The sequence below is a fragment of the Hyla sarda genome, chromosome 2 (genome assembly GCF_029499605.1).
Source record: "Hyla sarda isolate aHylSar1 chromosome 2, aHylSar1.hap1, whole genome shotgun sequence".
NCBI classification, from domain to species: Eukaryota; Metazoa; Chordata; class Amphibia; order Anura; family Hylidae; genus Hyla; species Hyla sarda.
Window position 1 is genome coordinate 465,991,510 of NC_079190.1, and position 15,957 is coordinate 466,007,466.

Here is a 15,957-nt window from a genome sequence, read left to right on the forward strand (position 1 = left end):
TGCCTCCCATTCTAAAATTATCCCACGGCAGTGTTTCCCAAACAGGGTGCCTCCGGCTGTCGCAAAACTCCCAGCATACCTGGACAGTCAATGGCTGTCCGACAATATTGGGAGTTATTGTTTTGCTGGAGGCTCCGTTTTGGAAACAGTGCTGTACCAGATGTTTTTCATTTTTATTGGGAGGGAGGGGGGGGGGGTGTAGGAATTTGTGTATATGTAGTGTTTTACTTTTTAATTTGTGTTAGTGTAGATTAGTGCTTTTAGGGTACATTCACAAAGGCGGGGGTACACAGCGAACTTCCTGCTGGGAGTTTGAGCTGCAGCGGAAAATTTGCTGCATCTCAAACCTACAGCTTTTGCAAAACTACAACTCCCAGCATGCCCTTTGGCTGTCCATGCATGCTGGGGGTTGTAGTTATACAGCAGCTGGAGGCACACTGGTTGCAAAACACTGAGAGTTTGTTAATTAACTCAGGGTTTCGCAACCAATGTGCCTCCAGCTGTTTCAAAACTACAACTCCCAGCATGTACGGTTTACCAGTGCATGCTGGGAGTTGTAGTTTGCAACAGCTGGAGGAACACTGGTTGCAAAACACTGAGTTAGGTAACAAACTTTCAGTGTTTCGCAACCAGTGTGCCTTCATCTGTTGCAAAACTACAACTCTCATCATACACTTACAGCCGAAGGGCATGCTGGGACTTGTAGTTATGCAACAGCTGGAGGGACGCTACTGAAACTCCCAGCATGCCCTTTGGCTGTCTGTTTATGCTGGCGGTTGTAGTTATGGAACAGCTGGATGGCCTCCTGCTGCTGCTCTGCTGGATCCTGCCTGACGCCGCCACCGCTGTCTGTGCTCTTGGGGCCTCCGATCCCGCCGACAATGCCGGGGATCGGCGGCCCCAGGTCCAGGTGAGGACTCCCAGCACCCGCTCTCGTCCTCCGGAATAGGGGCAGAACGGGTGCAGTTAGGGATACCCCCACAGCAGGAGTCCTGATTTGTCCCCTCACTCCTGCTGCTAAAGGGTGATAGGTGCCGTCGCGGACGGCACTATCATCCTTTATTTCTGGGTCACTGGGGACCCGATTGACTCGGAATTGCCGCAAATCACCGATCTGAATTGATCATGGAGGGGTCTGCACGGGGTGCCTGCTGAATGATTTCAGCAGCGACAGGGACCGGAATTCCCACGAGCATACGGGTACACCCTGGGTCCTAAAGGGGTTAAGTTAACATGAGATAGGATCTCTGATTGGTGAAAAGCTATTAACCAATCAGAGCTCCTTTCTCCCGGCGGCGAGGATTATGAAATGTGAGAGCTGTATACAGGAGCCAGCGGGGAGTGCAGTGGGGCCGCATGTTCAGCCGGCTTGTACAGTTAATAAATGAGGATTGCAGCAGGTCTCTGGAGAATGACCTGCCGCGATCTGTGCCTCAGCCCCTGGACTATAACTCACATCATGGACAGAGTCCGTGCATGATGGGAGTAGTAGTCCTAATTGTCCCAAAATAGTCCCGCAGCCAGGGGATGTGCAAGTGCCATCCCTCAGCGGTGTGGTACTTCAACTACTACCATTATGTGACAGACTCTGTCCCATGATGGTAGTAGTTGTAGTTTAGCTGTGTTGAGGGACGGCTCCTGCATCCCCCGGCTGTCTCGGTAGAACACTTTCCTACTTGTCCTTTTTGATGGTGTATTTTTGTATAAAAAAAAAGGCACATGATAAATTAGTATCCACTGCAAAATGCATTCAACAATGCACAAAAGAGATGCAAAATAACTCACTGTGCAAACATTTGTGCTACATATAGAAAAGAAAAAGCTTCCACCACTAATGATAAATTACCACCATAATGTATAATAAAAATGGTGTAATATAGAACATTTCTTGACTACTTTGGGGTGTGGGATATTTGCCCCACGTGTTCTCACTATTCTTTACAGGGGTACTCCCGTTTTTATGCGAATTTATGTGAATATCGGCACTTCCAGACTGGTCGCTGATCCCTCCCTTCTTTTAGGTGAAAGATATAATTGCGCATGCGCACTATGCAAATTTCTCAACAAATTTTTGCAGCGAATATGCGAATTTCGCGAACATAGGACGAATATTCGTCCATATATTCGCGAAATATCGCAAATTCGAATATGGCCCCTGTCACTCATCACTAACTAGTAGTAGAAACATTACATAAGGAGGGGGTTTGTTACAGTGTGTCACCCCAGTAGTAAGGAGATTACATGAGGAGGGGGTTTGTTACAGTGTGTCACCCCAGTAGGAAGGAGATTACATGAGGAGGGGGTTTGTTACAGTGTGTCACCCCTAGTAGAAAGGAGATTACATGAGGAGGGGGTTTGTTAAAATGTGTCGACCCAGTAGGAAGGAGATTACATGAGGAGGGGGTTTGTTACAGTGTGTCACCCCATTAGTAAGGAGATTACACGAGGAGGAGGTTTGTTACAGTGTGTCACCCCAGTAGTAAGGAGATTACATGAGGAGGAGGTTTGTTACAGTGTGTCACCCCAATAGTAAGGAGATTACATGAGGAAAGGGGGAGGGGGTTGTTACAGTGTATCACCCTAGTAATAAAAAGATTACATGAGGAGGAGGTTTGTTACAGTGTGTCCCCCATTAGTAAGGAGATTACATGAGGGGGAGGTTTGTTACAGTGTGTCACCCCATTAGTAAGGAGATTACATGAGGAGGTTTGTTACAGTGTGTCACCCCATTAGTAAGGAGATTACATGAGGAGGTTTGTTACAGTGTGTTACCCCATTAGTAAGGAGATTACATGAGGAGGTTTGTTACAGTGTGTCCCCCCATTAGTAAGGAGATTACATGAGGAGGTTTGTTACAGTGTGTCCCCCCCATTAATAAGGAGATTACATGAGGAGGTTTGTTACAGTGTGTCACCCCAGTAGTAGGTGAAATGTGTAAAAGGAAGGAGCAAATGGGCGGAGTAAAGTGGGTGGCAAAATGAGCTTTTGCCTAGGGTGGCAAAAATTCTTTCACCGGCCCTGTATATACCTAGAGACAGTCCTGGAAAAAAAAAAAAAAAAAACATTATCATTTAATTCTGCATATACAGGATGGAAGTAATAATTACCTGACAATTACGTTTTTTTTTTTTTTGTTTGTTTTGTCTGCAGCATGTAAATAATCAAAGGATGAAATGTTCATTTCCATTATCTCCATCCATTTAAGAGTAGATCAGTGATCTTCAACCTGCGGACCTCCAGATGTTGCAACACTACAACTCCCAGCATGCCCGGACAGCCGTTGGTTGTCCGGGCATGCTGGGAATAGTAGTTTTGCAACATCTGGAGGTCTGCAGGTTGGAGACCACTGGTCTTGATCATCATTTATGATCTCCATTCATGGTTTCCATGGCAAACAGGGCAGAGAAGGAAAGTCTCTTCTGCAGCCAGTCACCTTATGTTTTATGTTCTTCATACAGTCATGACTGCATTGTGAGAAACAATAGGAGAAGAGAAGATATTTAAGGTACTTTCTATATTGAGCAAGTTTATAGTCATAAGGTGTCTCCACTGTCATAACTAGAAATGTGCAAACCTCCCGATGTTCATTTTGGGTCTCAATTAGCAAATGTCTTTTCTGATTTACCTTTGGGGTATTAGCAATAGATAACAAAGAGTTAAAATGTATTAAATGCAAAGTTTTTCTGAATTTCGGACTGAATTTAATTGATGCTGAATTCGCTGTTCCCTCCTTGGCTTGTGTAGTTTTTATGTTGCATCAACCTTTATTAAAATTATAAATTAGTTTAATGGGGTACTCCCCCGGAAAACATCTTATCCCCAAACTAACTGCCACGCCCCGTCCCATAGATATGAATGAAGGGGGCATGGGGTGAGGTCACGAACACTGATTCCCATTGTAGTCAATGGGCAGGAAATTGTGCAGCAGCAAAGCTGCCTCAGATCTGCAGCAAAAATATGCACGTGTGTGAACGTACTCTACAAGTTCATTTCATTGTTTGCTTATGGTGACCTTTTTTTGAAAATAATTTAATTTACACATGTGTCCTTCATTAGTGAGACAGAGAAAAACTGTGGAATAGACTTGGAGATAAAACCTGGTTTTATTTTATCTCCAAGTCTATTCCACAGTTTTTCTCTGTCTCACTAATGAAGGACACATGTGTATCCAGCATATAAAGGATGCATAGGCACTATTTTCTATACTTGCCTACTGAAGAAGGGGTCAATTTGAGCACCCTGAAACGCGTTTAGGCCGTTTCATCTGAACAGAGCGCTATACAAGCACTACCTTAATTACCAACAACATCTGAACTTTAGCCGGCACGGAAGTTCGCAACCCAAACCACCTGCTGCACTAACTACTGATCTCGCTCACCGAGCCTACCACAAGTCTGCTGCTTCTAGTGTGAGTCCGTTACCGACATCGGTGTTTGCTGACACCTACGAGAGAGCTCCTTGCCGGTACCCTCCAGCTGCCAAGGCATTCACGCCGAGAACATCGCAGAGAATACAGCACTTGTTTCCATTGGCCCGCCGCAGTGCGGAACCAGCAGCCAGGGTGAGACTGTTCCATTCATTCTATACAAACTGTGAGCGAATCCATCTAATGCCTCTTTAAAAATTGTGCCATCATTGAAACATCTACTGTATTTTTTTGCCAGACTAACGGTCCAATTCGGAGCAATATCCATGGACTATCCTAAAATTGTTTAGGTAGTTGCTTCAACATCTATCTGTCATTAAGGCTTAATGACAGTTTACTATTACTAATGCTCTGATCTTTTAACTACTATTTTATATTGATATTTCTGTTTTTTATAAAAATTTGCATTTTTTCAGAAACCATCTGTCTCATTTTTTATTCATTGTGTACCCAGTAGGGTGATATTCTTGAGGTGTGGTTAAATTTGCATACTTAATTTACAAATCTGTTGAACTTTCTGGTACCAGTTGATTTCTAAAAAAAAAAAAAAAGTTTTCCCCCAAAGTAACCCTTTAAGCCAAAAGATACAAAAATGCATCTTTTCCCAACTTCCTCAAATAAAGTTCGCCCAGGTACTGTAGCTGTTAGATGGAAAATCACAAATCTACTTTAGACTTGCTCCAATACGTGCTCCAGATTTCCTCCCACCCCCAGATTTCTTTTCTTTTTTTTTATCCATTAATTTTTCCCTGCCCTTCATCCCTCTTCTGGAATCAATGGAAAACAAAATCATGTCAAAATCATGTGCTTATGACTACAACAAAATAATATAAAAATTACTCAAACTATTTCTAATATATACTTAAATATACAGTATAATAGTTGATTGCCTAAGTGTGTCAATGACCTGTATATGACCACTTGCGCTGCTATTGAAGTTTTAGCTTTAACATACACAAGATTGCGAGAAAATCTTTATCTAAAAAAAAAAAAAGTTAAATCTCTGTTAAATTTTTTTAAACTGATTTGTATCTCTTTAACAGTAATGATCCCAAAATTGTGCCTGCAATGTATGTGAACGAGTTCTGAAACCTGCCAAATCATTCCCCTGACTCAGAAACAGCTGTCAGGGGATCTATGAAATGTGAAACTGCAGGTAAGTTCCTGTCTGAAAAATGTCACAGTCTCCGTTTTTCGGAATGTCAGTTCCGGTTGTAATGCAGGTGTGTCAAAGCATTACTCACCAAACTAAAAATGAGAAAATGGATAAAATTCTACCCTAATATAAATTTACTGAATCTGGTCGAACATATTGGTAAAAAAAAAAAAAAAGCCTTGGTAAGGAGAATGATCTGTGGTCATGTGTTATGTACATATTTATTATCTATATTTTTTTAAATGTTCACATGTAGAACTCCCCTATACACAGTCCAACCACTAGAGCCCCCTATGATCTTGAAAATAGGGACCCCAGTCTACCATTAGAATGGATCACTGCTCTGGTCATACTCTAAGGAAGCCTTAGAAACAGCCAAGTAAAGTGTTTAGCTAGTTCCAACTCACTACTTCATTCTAAAGGGAAACTGGGGTCCTCAATGTTGAGATGCCCCTGTGGCACAACCACTTTAAAGGGGTACTCTGGTGAAAACCTTTTTTTCTTTTAAATCAACTGGTGGCAGAAAGTTAAACATATTTGTAAATGACTTCTATTAAAAAATCTTAATCCTTCCTGTACTTATTAGCTGCTGAATAGTACAGAGGAAATTCTTTTCTTTTTGGAATGCTCTCTGATGACATCACGAGCACAGTTCTCTCTGCTGACGTTATTATAATAATAATAATGCTTTATTTCTTGTTGTCCTTAGTGGGATTTGAACCCAAGTCCCCAGCACTGAAGGAAGCAGTGCTAACCACTGAGTCACCATGCTGTCCTTAGCATACATCTGCTATGCATGGTTTCTAAAATGGACAGAGATGTCAGCAGAGAGCACTGTGCTCGTGATGTCATCAGTGTTCCAAAAAGAAAGGAATTTCCTCTGTAGCATTCAGCAGCTAATAAGTACTGGAATGATTAAGCTTTTTTAATAGAAGTAATTTACAAATATGTTTAACTTTCCGCCACCAATTGATTTAAAAGAAAAAAGGTTTTCACCGGAGTACCCCTTTAAAGCATACCTGTCAGAGAAAAGTATTTTAATGTGTCTAGCTTCTGTATTCGGCCCACTAATCCCTCTGTTTTGCTGTTCAGTCATCATGAAATCCACTGCTCAGGAAGGGGCATGTCCTAGGTGAGCACTGAGCCTGCCCTCACTCACCATGCATTCACTTCCTTCCTTAGTCTGCTGTGATATGCTGAGTCTCTTCATCCAAACACTGTAGGCTTCTATGTAACCCCCTCCTCTCAGTTTTCATGCTGTAGTCTGATAGACAGGACAGCAGTGAGCACAGAGGAGTGCTAGTCCTGCCCTCTCTTCCTGGACTTTGTCCCTGCCTGTGCTTCAGCTGGGACAAAGATGATGCTGCAGCCAGAAGAAATCATGTTCTGGATAGTATGGGGACCCCTAGGGGTCTTGTTTATAAGCCATTATAAGCATACTATGAAAGGTTAATGTTTTAGCAAAATGTACAACATGTAAAATAGTTTTGATAGTTTAGATTTTTTTTTTTAAAGATTTTTAGAAATGATTTTTGATTTTGTTTATGCATTTTGGCCTGGCAGAGACAAAACTCAGGAAATGCAGGCGGGACCTTAACTCAGCAGTAAAGAGTGTATTGAGCTGAATATTTCAGCTGCCTTTCCCTTTGAGCTGAATATTGTGCTGAATATTCCTCCTCCTTTTGCAAGCTGCTGTGCAGAGCTGACACACTGTAGAGTTCAGTCCATAAAGCTGAGGGGGCTGAGCAGTCTCAGCCAATCGCATCTTGCACTGAACTGCTCTCAGCTGTGTGTAGCAGAGTGAAGGAGGAAGATCTCACCAGCAGGGAAGAACACCCCTTTCTAGTTTGTGAAGCTGACTGAAACTGAGCAGAAGATACAGAACAATATCAAGGTAGAAAAAATAAAAAAAATAAAAATAAAGACAAGGGTGGTTTATCATGATGGGAGGAGGGAACTGGAAGGATTATAAAATTTGTCAAGCTCATGACAGGTACTTTTTAACATGCAGGAATGGAGTGTCTGTGCACCCAATGGAAAGAACCATCAGCAGCTCCAAGTGTATGTGTATGGTAGTGAGGGGGAACATGGATTGCACTGTATATAGCAAAAGTAAATTGGTGGCTCTGATCATTACGTTGGCAGAAGCAAACAGTAGAATGACATGTTGCCTGTCCCCCCCCCCCCCACCGCCATACCCAAACAGAACACCTGAACTCTTGTTGTCTTTCCTATGCCCCTCCTAAGAACCCCTGTCAAACATGTCTCTCTCCCAGCCTCGGCCTCTGATTTTTATTATTTTTCAAACCCTCGCTCACCTCAACATAGCCCCTGCCACCGAATTGCTTCCTCTTTAGTGTTGCTTGCGAATATTCGCAATTCGAATTTTACTCGCGAATATCACATATCTGCGAATTCACGAATATTCGCGAATATAGCACTATATGTTCGAAATTACGAATATTCGCTTTTTTTTCCACAGTACACATCATCCCTCTCTGCTTCCAGCTTGTGTGGTCTAAAGAAGGCTCTAATACTACTGTGTGAGATCACCTGGCGAATATTCGCATATGCGAATATTCACGAATATTGATCCCTTCCTTCTGCTGCTTCTATCAAGTAACACTGGTATACTTGCTATAAAGTTCATATATTTTCACATATGCGAATTTTTGCATATGCGAATTTACGCATATGCGAAAAAAACGCAAATATTCTGAATATGCAAATTTTGCGAATATATGACGAATATGCGTCAATATATTTACGAAATATCGCAAATTCGAATATGGCCTATACCGATCAACACTATTCCTCTTCCGCTGTCCCTACTATATCTCCATTGATCTCCGCAGAACCCCTTCCAGCTTGTGTCTCATCTCTACCGTTCCTCCATCCACTTTAAAAGGGTCAACTTCCTCCCATTACTGTGCAAATGGAGATACAGAAAAAACTAAATAACAATTTTAATGAATTGTTTCTATTTATTGCTATTATTTCCTATGATCAAACAGTTCCTGCACTTGGCAGTAATTCTATAGCGCTATTACAAGAATACATTAACAGTATAAAAATAAGAGCGCGGTGCATCAAATATATGATTTACTGTTTTAAAGTTTGCAAATTATCATTGATGATAGGTTGTTACTGAGATCTGTCAGTATAATTATACATAGCAATAAATTCAGCCTGTTTTTTGACCTTTTAGCTGATAGACTCCAAGAAAAATCCCCATATATTATATATTTTTATGTCAATCTGTCTTCGAAAATCTAAATAGATATTAAAAAGAACTCTAATGTATTCTGTATAAGTCCAGGCTTGGTTACTTTGAAATTGCTTAGCTTCTTTCTTACATATGCTTTAGTCAATGGCTTGACAAGTCATTTCAGTGCATTTGGATACATGGACGCTGCTAATGACAAACTTAGATCTATAAAACTAAAACTGTCAAAGGACTTTCTAATAAAAATGTGATTTACACTGAATAATTTGAAGTGGTTGAGGAAGATGTCAGTCACTTAAATTCACTTTGTCCATGTGCTCTCATATAAATGGCTGCTAACCAATGATGCCTGTGGTGGTATTCAATGACCATTATAATGGGGTCCTGCACATAAGTGTATTATGGTTACATGTAGCCTCTAGGTTATACAGAGCTACACTACAGCACCCATAGGCTTCTGTAAGGGCTCCACTGTACCTTTATATGCCATTGTACCTTTATATTTAGGTGTGATAGATAAATTCAATAGATTCATTTCCATGAACTTAATGGTAAAGCTTTAAAGGAGAACTCCAGTTTTTTAATTAATTGTTTATGCCCGGGCTGCTGGAAAATAAACTTTTCTTACCTTCTACCACTTCCCCCAGGTGCTGCCGATATCACCGCTTTGCCCTTTGGCTCTGGTCTTTTTCAGGTCTTTGGTGCCCATCATGTCACACTGTGGTTCGGCCGCAGTGTTGTCCCACCTCGGCCGGTGATAGGCTGAGCAGCAGTGTCATGTAAAGGGCCCGGGCCCAGCCTTCTGCCTGGTGCCCAGGCCCAATACTGCCGCTCATCCCATCACTGGCCAAGTAGGGATAACACTGCGGCTGGCGATTAGATGAGCCACACTGTGACGGGTTGGGCACCAAAAGCCGGAGCAAGACTGGGGTCAAAGGATGGGACGATGATATCGGTAGCCCCAGGGGAGTGGCAGAGTTAGATTAACATATTATTTTTATTCCGGCAAACAGGGCATAATGGATTAAAAAGAACACATTTCACCGGAATTCTCCTTTACTGAACATAGCTCTACCGCGCTCTTATGATTGGGCAGAGGTATATGAAGGAATCTATATATCGATAGATAGATGCAATTTTCTGTGATGCTAAAAGCCATACTGCTTTCACCTTCATGCGAGTGTCGACACTTGCTTTTTATTGGGTACTACGGGACTGTTCTCTACTCCGCAAGCACTGCAACCTGGAGTGGAAGTGCCCGCCCTTTCTAGTATGGTAGTATAGTAGCATATAACACATAGACTGCTTTCTCAGTGGTTTGTCTCTAATGGTTGCTATGGCTTCTGTGGGCTGGGGGCCCAATGCCAAGAGACTTCTCTACCCATTCCGCATCGTATCTACTTCTTTAACATGCACAGTACAAGGAGCACAATAGGCACACTATTATGGGTAAGGTAAAGATATCCCGCACTGCTTACTTCTGTTCACCCACCCGCCCTGACGAAGCACAAAGACCTGTGCGAAACACGTCCCGTTGTCGCCTACCGAAGTGATGACTTTTTTGTCACCACTATGTATACCTTTAGGCTCCATACACAACCTGGTAGTTATATGAAGCCATAATACACCCATGTGCATGACGTTTTATGGTATTTTTAAAATATGCTCAAGTGGATATTTCTAGAACTAGCTTAGCAATAAATAAATAAATAAATACATAAAAAAAATCAATATTTGAACCTGTGTTAAATATCTAAATTGATTAAGTTTGCCAATGAAGCATGTCAGCATGAATGTAATCTGATCCTAGGCTGCTCAGTTACAGTAAATGTCATTATATATGTATTTGCTTTCTGAGTCTAATTGTGAATTCCTCCTTTATTTTTCTAGGTAGAAAAAAAATCATAATAATTGGAAGCTGCAAAAAAAAAAAAAAAAAAAACAGGATAAAAACTGGGATGAAACTGGAGCTGCCAGAAGACAACTTTGTCCTTTGTTTTCCAATTAAGTAAACTGGCTTTGTTTTGAAATGCCACCTGGTATTGGGTAGCGGTGGAAAGACAATGCTAATGAGGAAGTGCCATGTTAATGCATCATTATTAATGGCTGATTAGTCAAAAGGGCATTGTAAGAAGAAGGAAAGTCGAGGATGAGCATCTGAAATGAAGCATCTGGGACAACGATGACAATTAACTGTGAATTGTCACGCTCTGATATGGTACATTTAACCTCTTCGAGACACAGTTATTGTGAGCCTTTAAATTACAGAATTTCATAATTTTTTTCTCATTAAAGTTTTTATCAACGTCCCCACCCATAGACTTGCATTGAGGGGGCGGGGTGTGACATCACATGGGGGCAGAGTCGTGACATCACGATACTCCGGCCCAGTGGTCGTCACACTGCACACTTGGAGCCTCCAGCGCTGTGGAGAACTTGCAAAGGTGGGTGCTGATTGACAGATTGCGGGGGTCCCCAGCGGTGGGACTCCCGCGATTAGACATCTTATCCCCTATCCTTTGGATAGGGAATAAGAGGTATTAGGGCTGGAGTACCTCTTTAAGGACCAAGCCCATTTTGGCATTTTCCTTAGGACCTCCACCCCCACGCAGCACGCAGTACAGGCGCCGATTATGTCACTCATTGGCGCCTGTACTGTGGAGGGGAGAAGATGCGGGCCCTGCTGTTGAGGAGATTGCTGGGTGGGCCATCAGGGGAGCATCTTTTTTTTTTTTTTTTTTTAACTTTGCCTATACCTATGGGGAAGAGGGGGGTGGGTAACTCTGCCTATACTTATGGGGGAGGGGGGTCACTCTGCATATACCAATGGGTAAGGGGGGTTGATCCTGCATATACCTATGAGGAACAGGGGGGGTAACTCTGCCCATACCTATGGGGAAAGGGGGGTTGATCTCTGCCTTTACCTATGGAGAATGGGGGGGTTAACTCTGACTATACCTACAGGGAAAAGGGGGGGGGGACTCTGCTGCTTATGCCTAAGGAGAAAGGGGGGTTAACTCTGTCCCTATACCTATTGGGAAGGGGGGTTAACACTGCTGCCTATAACTTTGGGGAAGGGTGGGGGGCTAACTCTGCTGCCTATACCTTTGAGGAAGAGGGGTTCACTATGCCTACAGGGAAGGGGGAGGGGTTAACTTTGCTGTCTATACCTACAGGGAAGGGGGGATAACTCTGCTGCCTATAGCTACAGGGAAGGGGGAGTTAACTCTGTTGCTTATACCTACAGGGAAGGGGGGTTAACTCTGCTGCCTATACCTACAGGGAAGGAGGGGTTACCTAACTTTATACCTAGATGCCTAACTACATACCTACATACCAGGCTATCTAAATGCCTATATACCCAGCTACCTAACTATGTACATACCTGGCCTTCATACATGGCTACCTAACTACCTAGCTAGCCCCCTACCTACCTGGCTTGTCACCTACCTACATATCTGGCTTCCTGATCTATCTACCTAGTTACCTGGCTACCTACCTACCTGCCTTTTACTGTGCAGGACACCAAGGAGAGCATTATTACAGTTTGTGGGCCTATAGATGGGAAGATTGTGTATAGGAGGGGAGGGCACTGGAAAAATACAGAGTCTGACATGTTTGTCCTGCAGATGTTAAGAGATCCACATGGCGGTCTTATCCGGATGGAGAAGAAAAGGAAAGAGGATGCCACTGATCAAAAAAGACGTAATTGTGAGTCCCAAAATGTAACTGTAATCACTTATATGGTATGCACATCCTGTGTACAGCTGATATCTACCACCATATGGCCCTGTATATAATCACTTATATTGTATACAGATCTCTGTACAGTTGATATATACTGCCATATAGTGCTGTATATAATCACTTATACAGATCCTTTATAGTATACTGGTATGTGTATAGTGGTTTTATTCAGTACAGTATGGCGGTATTATCCAGTTATTGTGTGGTGGTATATATTTACTCCTTGTATACCAGTATTATTGTTCATGGAAATTTCTTTATGTTTAAGTGTTTCTTACATATATACATTTTAGTTTATTGTTTGTGGGATTTGGGTGGAATAGGGGCGTGGCAGAAGATTCATGAGCTGCAAAGAATAGCTGGGGCATTTACCATTTTTTGGTCCGGGGGCCCCAAGTGTTGTCAGTCCAGCCCTGCTTTTGGTCTCATCTAAGTCTATGAATAATAACCAAGCTCATATTTTCTCCTATCTTCCAGTGTATGTGCCCTTTCTTCTTCAGATTCTTCAGCTCATCTTGCCACACATTTTTTCAGCATTTGACAATTGCTTGGTTTATTCAAACCATTGTTCCTCTCTTGACCTTAGCCAAGTGTGGAAAGAACCAATACACAATGACTAATCCAATCCAAAAAACTGTCCAAACTGTCTGTAAACTAACTGTGGACCAAACCAATGTGCAATCACTACCTACAAGTGTGAATTAATCCAATAAACTGCCCCAACTGCCTGTCAGTTAACTGTGTATTAAAGTAATATACGGTCACTGCCTGCAACAGGGGATTGATCCGACAGAGTATCACATAGGCTTACTTGTACTAGTCCAAATAGAAACAGCAGCACACTGATGTAGATGAATAAGTGCCAGGCTTTATTCACCAGATGCAGCGACGTTTCAACGTACTTACTTGTACTATCTAGAACAAATTAGTTGGGTAGTCATCCCCTTCTGCTTGACTGATTTTAGTCAAATTTAATATGGTTGTGTATCCACTAGAGTTGAGTGAGCTTTTCAAAAGTTTGGTTCGCTGGACTTGCAGAATTTTTCTAAAAAGTTCAGTTAGCATCAAGCAACTTCTACGCGAAGTGGCAATGCAATAACCCTCAAAAAACATTTATAACACTACCTAAGAGCTCTAAAGCCCTTAGAGCTGCCAGACAGATGGGATGTTTCTTCTATCCCTCCTTGCATAATCATTACTGTGTTTGCTTCAGAAGGAATATCAGCGGCATAACATCAATAATTCCATCTTGTTGCCTTTGTGAAAAGTCTGAACACGTGTCTCTGATAATCTGCCAATGGGAAGACTGGATGAGATAATGAAGTTTACGGTGAGTAGAGAGGCGGTGTGAAACTTCATGTTGCAGACAGGGCAGCAAGTCCTCCACTGTGTGGCTTTTCTCGCACAGGCTTAGCAGATGTAATACAGTATGGCAGCTTTCAATTTGCACCAATGTAAGGAGGAAGGAGGAGGAGAGTAAGTTACACTCTGTCCTTTGAGGGACTTCAAGATAGATAAGCGGCAAGTTTGAGAAGTTGAACAGAATCAGCACAACCATGGGGGAGTCAGATCTGTTCTCTGACTTTGTTGAGGTGAAGATTTGTTCTGCAAGATGTTTAACGAGGGGGTCATAAAACATGTATTGACCCTGGCCATAGCAACTATTCCTGCATGGAATGGGCCACCCTCTCCACCACATGATTGTTCAAAGCTGGAAAAAAAATTTTTTTGTAAAATAATGGCAACTAGGCATGTTATATTACAAAGAAAAAACAGGCATCCTGCACTCACCATCCAAAAGCGGAAAATTCATTTCCCATCTCGGGCTGCTTGAACCGGCATGGTAAACGAGAGTAGCGGCCAGAAGAAGCGCACCTGTATGCGTAAAACCGCCGGCAGTCGCCTCTTAGCGCCCCACACTACTCTCGTTTACCATGCCAGTTCAAGCAGCCCGAGATGGGAACTGAATTTTCAGCTTCTGGACGGTGAGTGCAGCACGCCTGTTTTTTCTTTGTTATATATTATACTTACTGGGTTTCCCATTGTCCTAGCACCGCCGTCAGGTGAGTCAATCTGGTTGGTTGCTCGAGCGTCCACACTTCCATCTCGAGGAGTTGTTTCTACAGGTATCGGTGCCACTATTCTTTCTCTTTATTGTATGCAACTAGGTATGTACCCACTGGGATGGGCACAGCATATGAATTGCCTAAAGGCCAACAGTCAACAGGATGATACAGTAGAGCCTGCACCACCAACAATTTGGCCAGGTGTGAATTAAAACCCACTACAACAGGTGGACTGGCCAAATACTGTTGTCTTTATGACATAGATTTCCCAATAGATGACTGACAGGGTAAAGAAGGAGGACACAGTGATTAGGACAAGACAGAGCTGCCTGTGGACAAGGCCTGGCTGCTTGACAGATGAGATGGCACATTTATGAAGGATGACTTAGCACCTAATACAACCAATGGACTCTTCGTGTAACGCATGGACCAGCAAGGTCCTGCAGAGGTGCAAATCCTTTTTTTGTAACCACTTATACTAGTGATTACTAAATAAGATTGCTGAACAACGGACTCTCCTATCAATTCCAAATAATTTTTTGGACTTTTGTTTGTCAACCCCTTGCCACAGGAAATAGTGCAAAATGATTTACTAGAATGACTACAAGCATGCTATCACTATTCACCACTGAGAATTCGCATGACTAAAAGTTAGGAATGAACGTCTGCTCGTGATACATGCCCCTTGGATAATTTATGACAAGTGTTAAATGCAGTTTGATAACTTACACTTTGCCATTTAGCGATTCTAATTCCTGCATCGTAGGTTTAGTGCAGTTATTAATAGAGCAGCATTATCACTTCTGGTCATATCTGCCAAATATCATTGATCTAAAACAACATCTCCTGCTGTGATGCAGACGTTCTTCTCTGTGAGCTGATTTATTCTCCTGTTTAACTGAACAAGAACAATTTAATCACACAAAAAATCTCCTTAAAGTGTACCTGCAGCCAAAGCTTGACAGCCACATGAACTTTTATATGTAGTTATCAAATATAGATATTAAAGGGGTACTCCGGTGGAAAACAAATGTTTTCAAATAAACCGGTGCCAGAAAGTTATGCAGATTTTTAAATTATTTCTATTTAAAAATCTTAATCCTTCCAGTACTTATCAGCTGCTGTATGCTCGAGAGGAAGTTGTGTAGTTCTTTCCAGTCTGGCCACAGTGCTCTCTGCTGACACCTCTGTCCATGTCAGGAACTATCCAGAGTACAAGCAAATCCCCATAGCAAACATCACTTGTACCAGACAGTTCCTGACACAGACTCTTTTTACAGTGCATATATTTTTATAATTAAAGACTGAAATGGGCTTGAATACATATTGTTTGCTG

The 15,957-nt window shown here is 42.2% G+C and overlaps 1 long non-coding RNA gene across 1 annotated transcript in view; it reads left to right on the forward strand.

The window, feature by feature from the left end:
* LOC130358068 (uncharacterized) overlaps nucleotides 1–11,109 on the forward strand; it is a 65,622-nt gene extending 54,513 nt beyond the window's left edge. The window contains exons 2-3 of the long non-coding RNA XR_008889398.1: nucleotides 5,470–5,582; nucleotides 10,699–11,109. This is a non-coding gene — a long non-coding RNA (uncharacterized LOC130358068). The remainder of the gene's footprint in view (nucleotides 1–5,469; nucleotides 5,583–10,698) is intronic.
* Nucleotides 11,110–15,957: the final 4,848 nt, after the last annotated feature.